Source organism: Sapajus apella, unplaced genomic scaffold, assembly GCF_009761245.1.
Source record: "Sapajus apella isolate SASKATOON/1434 unplaced genomic scaffold, GSC_monkey_1.0 scaffold10, whole genome shotgun sequence".
Classification (NCBI taxonomy): Eukaryota; Metazoa; Chordata; class Mammalia; order Primates; family Cebidae; genus Sapajus; species Sapajus apella.
Genome location: NW_022436950.1, coordinates 29,972,657 through 29,981,891, shown reverse-complemented (window position 1 = coordinate 29,981,891; position 9,235 = coordinate 29,972,657). Strand labels below are relative to the sequence as shown.

The 9,235-nt window shown below is 40.0% G+C and overlaps 1 protein-coding gene across 1 annotated transcript in view; it reads left to right on the top strand.

The window, feature by feature from the left end:
* The first annotated feature begins 2,366 nt into the window (after positions 1–2,366).
* Positions 2,367–9,235, top strand: part of MAP2 (microtubule associated protein 2) — a 302,193-nt gene continuing 295,324 nt past the window's right edge. Inside the window, exons 1-2 of the mRNA XM_032278374.1 lie at positions 2,367–2,603; positions 5,574–5,669. The gene's annotated coding sequence lies outside the window, so the exon portion shown is untranslated. The remainder of the gene's footprint in view (positions 2,604–5,573; positions 5,670–9,235) is intronic.

Sequence of the window (9,235 nt, the reverse complement as noted above, 5' to 3'; positions counted from 1 at the left end):
ATCCCAGGGCACTGACTCCTGCTAACTATATTTCTTAGGCTGCTTTGTCAACTTACTTCCTTCTAGGTTCACCCAATCACAGGATTTTGAAATACAGGTTGAAGGAGAGCCACAGCATTCCTTTTCACTCTCAGCTTTCAAAGGCGCCTCCAGCATTATCTGTTTCCAAGTAGGCATCTCCACTGTGGTTTCAGTTTCCTTAAAGCAGCTTCGGCTCCTCACTCCTGGTAAACCCTCTTCTCTAGCACTCCCCAGGCTGAGAGTGATATTACTTTCCTGCTAGTATCATCGTGTTGCCTCATCATCCCCTATTTGGCTTTTTAGTCGTTTGAACCCTTTTTAATTGGTTCCCCAATAAAGTCTCTTTATTGAATTAAAACATATAGATACTGTTTTTCCAGCAGAACTCTAAGATGTGTGTTGAGAGGAGGCATTTTCTCTCAAAAAGGACCAGGTTCCCCAAAGAGAAAAACCATTAGAGTTTGGCTGACTCAGCTACTCTTAAAGTGGAGGGGAAAAAACACTGTACTTCAAAGGATTGGAGAGAAAATCTCTTCTTTTAACAGCTGTTTTTTAGAGACAGAGTCTCACTGTCACTCAGGCTGTAGTGCAGTGGTATAATCATAAATCACTGCACCCTCAAACTTCTGGCTTCAAGCAATCCTCCCTCCTGAGCTGCTGTGATTACAGGTGTGAGCCACCGCTCCTGGCCCTGGAAAATTACTCTCAATGAGCACCTGCACCTGCATGCCAGGTCATGAATTTCAGCTGGTAACACTCTGGTAGTATGCCTACTCCCTCCTCCCATCCACGTACTGTCTGTGATTTCCTAGTTTCCTAAGACCTCCTTCTTCTCAATCAGGCCATCTTCCAAGGAGGAGCATCAACTCCTCCAAGCTCCCAGCTCCTGGGTGTGCCTGGATACTTCCATCCTAACTGCAAGCGTCACTGGCTCATGGTATGAAGCCGAGCAGGGGAGGCAGGACACAGCGCACCAGGTGTGACTGGGAAGGCCAGGCTTTCACATCTTCCTCAGTGATGGTTTCTAATCCCTGCAGGCTCCCATCATCAGGTCTCTTTTTCCATCTGAAAATGGAGCAAATTAGACCAACTGCCTAAAAAAATCAACTCTCATGTTCTAGGTTCTAAGATTCTGTGGTTAATTTAAGTGACAGAACCACATTACGGCTGCTGTTTCATCAGCACTGTGAAGACTGTACAAGCCACACCTCAGTATCTTGGCTGACCTTAAAAACACCTTGTCAGTACTTGATACACTCAAAGTAATTCTAAGTTGCATCTTACTTTTCTTACTTAGAATAAAAAGCTGATTTTGATGATTATGCTATCTGATTATGAGGATTCCATGGTAATGAATCATTTGTTTTCTCAGTTGGTCATTTCACTTTCAAAAGTATTTAAGAGGTAATTATGTTTTTAATGGTAATATTTCAAGGTCAACATTTTCTGTGCTAATTCATTGTATTTGTATCATTCTTCAAAAATCCTTAATGATCATTATCTTAAGAATTGGACTGTAATTTTTAGTCCTCATATGACACATGAATACACTGAGGGTTAGATTAAGTGAACTGTCTCTAGAGCATACGTCTGGATCTAGAATGTAATAACCATAAAGGGAGGGGATCTTTTTTCTTAGGGTTGAGGGAAAGGTCTGTTTTATTCACTGATGTTTATAGTGATTAGAAGAGTGACTGACACATAGTAGGTGTCAATGAACATTCGTCGACTCAATAAATGAATGAATCTAATTAGTGACAGAGCTGGGTCTAGCATTCTCTACTCCCTCGGCCATTGCCCCTTTCGTGCCGTCAAGAGTTGTTCTATAAGTCTCAAGAGCCCCACATTTCCTTGTCGTTTCTGGATGCACCTGTGGTTGGGTTTGTGAGGCGAGACCAGTGAGCTTTCCTGGTGAGGGTCCACTGGCATCCCCGCCTCACAGCCACACAGGGGAGGAAAGTAGGGTGTCTGAGGGGGTTGCTCCGGAGAGACTAAAGCTGCTATCCCCGATTTCCCAAGGACGCCAGTGAGGAAGGCCCGCCGGTCCCGCCACCCGGGCGCTGGCCTCACTTTATCGCGGGAAGGGACCCGGCCTCTGGAGAAGGCCCTGGCCGCGGCTGGGAGGGGCTCTCCGAGGCTCCTACCTCGCGGTCCCCGCCTGGCGGCGGGCGGCTGCTACAGGAAGCGGGGCGGCAGCGCTCCCCCTCCCGAACACTGCGGCGGTGGCAGCGCCAGCCCCGCCGCGGCCGCCCACGGGCTCGCGGAGTCGGGCGGGACCTGCGCGGGGCGGGGAGGAAGGGCCGGGGCGGGGCGGGGCGGCTGCGCGGGGAGCCGGGCGGGGGCGCCGCGCTCAGACTAGGGCGGGCGCTCGGGCTGCGCGGGCTCTGGGCAGCAGCAGCAGCAGCAGCAGCATCCTCTCTTCCTTTACTTCCCTTCCGCTTCTTTCTCTTCCTTCTCCTTCTTTCCCCCCCACTCCCCTTTCTTCCCCTAACCCGTCCACCCCTCTGCTTCTTCTCCGGAGGGCGCTAAGTCCGTCAGCGGTGGCAGTCGCGACCGCGGGTGCATCCAGTTTCTGCGCCCAGGTAAGAGACGGTCCCCACCTCTGGCTCTATGTAGGGCGCCTCTCCTTCTGCCTCGGTCTCTGCATAGGAAGAGGTGGGAGTGGGGAGGGGTTGTGTCTCGTCCTCGGGGACTCGGAGCTGGCATTCTGGGAGTTGGTCGAGCTGGCCAGCCGTGCACCTGGCGGAAGCTTCGGGCCTGGCCTCTCCAGGTGTCACCGCGGGGCAAGGGGCCGGGCGCTGCTGGTACCTGAGCCCTGGCTTTGTACAAGAGCGAGTGACCTTGTTAGGTACCACTTTGAAACGACTGAAAACTTACGTCAGGTTAGAATACGTGTATCGAAAGCCAGTATTACCTTAGCTGTGGAAAGAAGGAGAGTGGATTCTACAAAAATAGTGGAAAAAAGGAATTCGGGGTAGGGGATTTTTTGTTTTGTTCCGTTCATCCAGCTGCAGTGAACTGCACACAGTGGCCAATGAGTGAGGGAAACCTTGTCCATTTCAAATCATGTTTCCCTGTAATTCCTCCAGAAACAGCTGGGAGAGGAGAACTGATATTTATAAATTTAGGAAAATGAAAAATCAATGTCTGGTGGTGTTGGAGGGCAGGGCACGAAGAAATGAGTCTGGTTAAGCTCCTACACAGTGGTTTTTCTTTTTAAACGATGGGGGTGGACATCTGAATCTACAGTACATCTATTCTTTTCTTCTTTTTCTTTTTAGAAGGCTTTTTTGGTGGGGAGAGAGGGACTGCAGTGCTGGCTGCCATCCTTCCCCCACCTCGTCTTTTGTTTAAGGATAGAAATTTCAAGAAAGAGAGTGTGGGGGGCTAGGAGTGGGGAGGTGTATATTTGGGTGTGTATGGGGGAAGGGGTAGTAAAGGGGATGGAGTCAGATAAAAATATCCTTGAAAACTGGAAATTAATGTTATTCCGCTTGATTTGCATCGGGGCTTCAGGATTTCGTCAGAAAATAAAAAGCTTTCATTAGCAACAAGCCCGTTTGTGACAATTGCTGTGTGCCATCTGTTGTAAGCCATTAGCACAATGCTTCCAGGACGTAGACCCTTTAAAATTAAGTCAGCGTAAAGGGTTTTTGTTTAAATGCATAAACATACAAGTATGCACACAAATGTATAATACACTATATACATGTTACGAAAGGAAATAGGTACTTAAAAGAATTATCTTTCAGGGTTTGGAAATTATGTTGTGAATAAAATCTGTAGTGCAAAACAAAAAAATATTGTTGAGTGGTATATAATTTTGGGTGTGAGGCAAAGGGATTGATGACTGTTGGTAAGGAACTAACTTAAATGTTAAAGATGTAATTTATTTTAAAATGATCAGTCTAGAAAAGATGATTGCAAACTGAAATTGAGGTTTGCAGCCACAGTGAGGCGATGGAGAACAAAGCCTTTTATGTGAGCCACATTATGCAAAATGTCCCATGCATGAGCTGCAGGTACCAGCCCAGTTCAAAAGCATAGTTCTTTCACTATGTCATTTCACTGTGGACAATATGATTTTTTTTGCAGTCAAAATAGATTGAATAAATAGAATCCCTTTTAATTTTACGCCCAAGTACAGCCTGCCATCAGAATATAACACAAAACAGCCCTTTAACTGGGCAATAGGTATTTGTATTTTGGTGGAAATCCTTATGAATTTGCAAATTATGGATGTTCCAAAAGCCCCAGCCCCATGCACACAAAGAATCCTTTCTTCAAAAAAAAGAGGCATTTTTTTTTCATTCAGTAAGGATTATGATATGTGTGTGTGTGTGTGTGTGTGTGTGTGTGTGTGTGTGTGTGCATTTGTTGATTTCCTGGTAATTTAATCTGATTATCATAGGTTTACATCTGCAGTCATGATTCGTATATTATCAGAGCCATTGTGGCTTTAGAATCAGTAGTACATGCTATTTATCTGTGGTTTATTTAAATTTTTGATATTTTACAGTTTGCTACAATATTATTTAATGTCTAAAGTTTTTTCTTTTTTTAAACCATAAGTAGAAAATTGCTTAAGACACATCTGAAGATCTAAGTAATTTAAAAATAGAACTTCCTTTAAAAAATAATATTTTAGTCATATTAATTTTTGTTTTATTTGTCTCTCTCCTCTCTTTCCCCCACCCCGTTTTCTTACCAAATAACCTGTTTTTTTGGCTGCTTTAGTCTTCTAGTTATGTCTAGACTGCCATAGCAGGGCTCGTGTTCTCAACAATTTTGAATTTAGGATTGTTCATTCTCTGCAGCACCTCTTAGGATGACTTGTTTACAGTACCTTCTCAGGGAGGAGAGAGGGAAAGAATGTGCTGAAAGAGCATGACCCAGTGAAACTGGCACAGCCATTACCTCATCCTAGTAGGTACTTCAGATTCATTGAGAGAGCAGGCATCCTCTCAGTGGAAACCAAACACCAGGAGCACACCCATCTCAGGGCAAAAGCCTTTCTCTTCCATAGCAGCCTCTTCTAATGTCCTTCCACTGAGGTTAAAGGGATATTTTCTCTTTTATGTATTCCTTTTCAGGGATCTTGAACTTAGCCAGAAATATGTAGCCAGAAATGAAACTTGGCACAGAATCCTCTAAGCTTGAAGGAGTAATTTCATTCCTTTACCCCTTTTGGTTTAAACCAGTTTGCAAATTTTCTAAACATCAGAAGGGAAAAGGAAGAAAAATGTTGGTGTATTTTTGTGTATTTTCTTATCACACACACACACACAAACACATACACACATTTTGTATTGAATTTTACTAGCAGTTAGATAACAGACTGGACTAGCATGCTTTTAACAAATATAGTTGCACTGTTGGCATTTAAAATTAAATTGTTATTACATTTACTTATAAGACAATAGGTACATCTTCCAATGATTCTTTGATGTTCATGTGAGACTGACCATATGAAACTGACTTGGGGATTTTAGTATTCAAGTTGGTAACTCTGATTATTGAATTCTTTTCAATACTTAATTTCCTCTTAACAGATTAAGATAAAGAATCTGAAATAACAGTTACAGTAGAAGATAACACCACCCCCTGCTCAATATTATCCTTCTTAACGCAAAAAGTAGTCACTTTAGGTAAGTCTTTGGTAAATGCATGAAACTGAGGATAACAGTTTTGAAACAATCTCAAATTTTTTTTTGCCTCTGTTATGGATGAGTTAAAGATGGTAATAAACTCTGAGTCATATCTGATTCTCTCAGATATATTAGATCTTTTTCTACTTTAATTATCTCTTTATTATTGCCATTGCCTTTATCTACTCAATCTAGACCTTTTCAGGTAAGGGCTGTATTTTGATCATTTCACCATTTTTCCCCTCCTTTCACACCATTCTTTTTAATTTGATATTTGGATGTTAGACTTACTATTCTCTAGATATTTTGGTTTCAGTAATGTTATGCTCTTGATTCAAATTTGGCCTTTTCTTTAAGGAGAGCACTTACTACCATTTGTGTATTTATTTATTTGTTATGAGAAATAACTTTTGATATTCTCAATTATTGATTGCAGAAAATGATTCTAGGTACCAAAAGCAGTTAAAGGACTGGAAATCAATATGTAGTACACAAAAGGCCAAAGTCAAAGGAGAGGGTTTGTATGGAGGTTTTGGTGGATGAGTGTAGAGGAAAATGTGGAATGAAAGCAAATTCTCAGCTATTAATAGCTGTGCATGTAGGGTAGAGTTGAGCCTTTGTCTAAGAGGGTGAAGAAGCAAGAAATGTTTTGTTTTTCTGTTTCAACATATTTTGTCCCCATCCCTCCCCTGTCATTTCTTTGAACTAAGGCCAGGATACTTCCTTGGAAAAATTATACAGTATGCTTATTGAAAGTAGTTTTACAGTAAATTAGGTGAATTCAGAATTTTTTAATGATGTGAACACAATTAGATGAGTTTTAATGAAAAACACTTTGAGTCCAATCTTTAATCTTTCCTGTTCAAGACATAAACTTTCCTTTGAATGATAGTACTTTAACTGTAATACATTTTACTTAAACATTTTAGTAAAATTCTGTGGAAAGTTAGACAAAATAAAGAACTCAGGATCTTCTTTCAGTCTATTGTTAAGTTTGTACTGTGGAAGTTAGGGGAAGTTTTAGACAATTTGTTTTCCATTAAAAACACACACCAGAGGGGGCAAATTTCTATTTTTTTTTCTTTTTATTATGTTAATGAGCCTTTTAGAGCAAGTAATTTACTTTAAAGTTCACACACCTGGGCTTTTTTCGTTCCTTCTTTGTTGTCTTCTTTCTTTCCTTTGTCCCATTTCCCTTTACTTCTTTTCTTCTTTCCTTAGATTGCTCCTTCCTTTTACTTTGTATTGGCAAAATAATTATTCATCTTTAGAAAATGAAGTTATATCCTGATATTCTTATTGAAATTTATTTTTCATTATATCTGTATTTCTCATTTAACATGAAGTTTTATGCTAGTCTCCTTCTCAAGGCTTCTATCTTGATCCTTTCTTTGAACTTTGCTTTCATATCCCCTAGGCTTCAATAGTTTTTATTCCTTATATACCAATCTTCCCTAATGCCTTCTACCTCAAAAAGACCTTTAAAAATCAGGAAGAAAAGGTGCCACCCTGTTTCTCCCCATTAGTTTGTATTCAAGTTTATTCAGGTTCCCTTAGGTTATAGATATTTGCTCACCTCAATGTGTCCTCATCAGCCGCCTTTGAATTACTTTAAAGAAATTTTGCAGACCAAAAATAGTACATCTATACAACGAATTCTTTTTCAAACTAAAAAATTTGGTTAGTCAACTGACTTTTGATTATTTTATGCATCAGACATTATAAAACCCGGTTCAACTAGTTTTTTTTTTTTTAACTTAATTAGTAAAGTTATTATGTGCCAGGCAGTCCATTGTCTTTATTTTAAGTTAGCTGGCTGATTCCACTAATGCATACCTATAAAGTAGAGTACAAACTTCTCTATGAGCAGTCAGTAAATGTTGAACTAAATTAATTTTAAGTAAAATATTCCAAATTACATTTCTCTGTATAGCGTAGTCATTAGCCATCTTAATCCACCTCCAAGCGACCATAAAATACAGTGTGTGAGTATCATGAGTAAATTTTATCACTTAACTGTCTAGGTCCTTTATAGTTAAAGCAAACTCATGTAAATATACAAGTAGACTCTATTTGAGACAAAACAATCATTTCAGTATGAACCCTTTACATTTATTTAAGTAGTAATGGATTTTAGGTGGCTGCTGCACTGTATTATATCAATGTAAAAGTACAACATTGTGTTGTTAATGCATGGCACTGAAATTCTTTAATGAATTGATATGAGAAAGTGTTTATCAATTTTAAAGTGAATAATATGATATCATTTTGACTGGTATTAAGGCAATTAAATAATGCTCAGCTTTGAAATTTTACTATTTTATTTGAATATTGTACCTCTCAAATTTGTAATTTAGTCTTCACTTAAAAGTTTACCTTTTTGAGCAAAATAATGTGTTAAACAATAGGCTGCCTATTTTTTATTGTTGTTTATATTATACACTGCATTCTTTTGGCCCACTTTGAAAAATGAGCAAAATAGTTTTTAGGATTCAGTTATTCATTCTTTTTGTCTTAATAGGTCATCTAGTATAGCCAGGAAAATATTTGATTCTTTAATTTGCTACATACACTTATTTATTGTTTGAACAAAATTTGCAATCTATAGCGTACAATTTCTTTTTTTTTTTTTTTTTTTTGGAGTTGCACTCTCATGCGGTGCCAGGCTAGAGTACAGTAGCGGGATCTCGGCTCACTGCAACCACCACCTCCTGGGTTCAAGCAGTTCTTCTGCCTCAGCCTCCCAAGTAGCTGGGACTATGGGCATGTGTCACCACACCCAGCCAATTTTATTTATTTTTAGTAGAGACAGGGTTTCACCATGTTGGCCAGGATAGTCTCGATCTCTTGGCCTTGTGATCTGCCTGCCTCGACCTCCCACAGTGCTGGGATTACAGGCATAAGCCACTGTGCCTGGCCCCACAATTTCTTTACTTAGTGGATGAGAACATGGAATTATAATACCAGTAACAACTTCTCAGCCTGCTAATTTTGTCTACCTTGTGTTTCACAAGGGCTAACATGATGGTGGCAGTGGTGGTATTTGCGAGTTTGTGTATAATTACTTTCTAAGATAGAGTTAGACTTTTCTATATTTGCTATTTTCATAGGTGAAATAAATCATTATGCAATCAGTTGATTCCACCTGAGAGCAATTGGCATTAAATACAATTTAATAGGAAAAAGAATGACCAAGTATTTACTAATGGAATCAAATTAAATAAATTTAAAAATATTACTGTATTTTTCTATTTGGATTAATATAGTCCAGATTCCATTGTTTATTATTAAAATCAAATGGTAAAGCTAAATCTTGTGCTCAAAATTAGAACATTTCCATGTTGATCAAAAAGTCCTAAGTTGAAATACTGGCTACTTAAATTTATCTTTTAAGAATTTCAGGGCCGGGCGCGGTGGCTCGCGCCTGTAATCCCAGCACTTTGGGAGGCCGAGGCGGGTGGATCACGATGTCAAGAGATTGAGACCATCCCGGTCAACATAGTGAAACCCCGTCCCTACTAAAAATACAAAAAAATCAGCTGGGCATGGTGGCGCGTGCCTGTAAT